This window comes from Syngnathus scovelli, unplaced genomic scaffold (genome assembly GCF_024217435.2).
Source record: "Syngnathus scovelli strain Florida unplaced genomic scaffold, RoL_Ssco_1.2 HiC_scaffold_85, whole genome shotgun sequence".
Lineage (NCBI taxonomy): Eukaryota > Metazoa > Chordata > Actinopteri > Syngnathiformes > Syngnathidae > Syngnathus > Syngnathus scovelli.
In genome coordinates, this window is record NW_026061669.1 from 40,001 (window position 1) to 41,594 (window position 1,594).

The following is a 1,594-nucleotide window of genomic DNA, read 5'->3' on the forward strand; positions in this document are numbered from 1 at the left end:
GCGACGCCGCTGTGCCTGCCCGGAGCTCGGACTGCGGCCAGATCAGACCCGTAGGACGCTGACTCGCCGGCTGCTGGGGCAGAGCGGATCGCCGCGGGGCGGGACGGTCACGGACGGAATTGTCGGGGGGACGCGGCTCGGGAAGAGCGAACTCGGCAACGGGGGGGTTGGCACGTCGGTTGGGCTAAGGCAGGCGGCTTAGGATAAACCGCGAGGGAACGGCGGGGTCCGGGGATGGGCGCCGTCGGCCCGGCGACTAGCGGTAACCCAGGCGGGAAGCTGCGCTCCGTCCGAGTCAGACTCGGTCGTCGCAGCCCGGCTGAGGCTCGCTCTTGTCGAGGGGCGCGGCGCTGCGCCGGCGACTTTGCCCGCGCGAGGCACGCTTTGCGATGGCCCGAGGCGGGAAGCTGCGCCCCGTCCGAGTCAGACTCGGTCGTTGCGGCCCGCCCGGTCACGCGATGCGGCCAGGATGCGGAGTTTTGCCGGCGCTGGGGGGATCCGGAAGGACGAAGGGGCGACGGTGGCGGTCACAGCTCGTCGCCTCCGTGACCCAGACGGGACTGTGCGCACCCCGAGTCAGACTCGGTTCGGCGCGGCCCGCTGCGGCCGGCTGGCGAGGTGAGATGTGGGCCATTGCCGCGCTCCCGACGAACCGTTCCGGGGGGCTGGTGACGTCGCGCGTTCGGCGCTGATGCTGCGACCGGGAGGGAAGCTGCGCCCCGTCCGAGTCAGACTCGGTCGTTGCGGCCCCCCCGAGCCCGCACGCCTCACGCGGAGGGGTCATACGCCCCGGCGGCCACGATAGACGCCTCCCGCTTCGCGGTGGTCGGGAAGGCGTGTGCGGATATGTGCGGAGGTTGGGACTCGGGCTTGGTCTTTGAGAAATCGGTTTCGCGGTCGACCGGCGCGGCCGGCGGACGCCCACGTGGCGTGCCGCAAGTCGGATCGCGCGCTCGGCCTCCGTGGATGGCCTCTGGGTGAGGTTGAGCCGGGGCGTCTCGGTTTCGCTGCCGTACGGTTCGCGCTAGGCCTGCGCGGGCGGCGCGGGGCGCGCGCTCGCGCGGCGGCCTAGCGCTGGAGTGCGACCCGCAAGTGGGGAGGAACCGTCCACCCAACGCCGGCGGTAGCCGGGGCCGGTGGGGGCCCTACCAAGGCGGGTCATGGGCGCATGTCGGTCAGGTTATAAGAGTGTTTTTTTCGCTCCGGGCTAGAGCCGGGTGAGGTCGTCTCGAACCACGTGCCTGAAGGCCGCCTCGCGCCGGATTCGGCCCCGCTCATTCGTCGGAGTGACCGCCCGACGCGGGCATCGCTAGATTAGCCGTGGCCCCGATCCTTCCCCATCGACAGCCTTTCGCCCCCTTCGCTCCGGCCTCTGAGGCGGCCGGTACCCCTTTCTTGGATGAGACAGAACCCTTGACGGGCCGTTCGCAGATTTTTGCCCGGCCTGTGTTTAAGGAGGCGGCCGGTACCTCCCTCCTTGGATGACCAACAACCCTTGACGGGCCATTCGCAGATTTTTGCCCGGCCTGTGTTTAAGGAGGCGGCCGGTACCTCCCTCCTTGGATGACCTTCTACCCTTGACGGGCCATTCGCA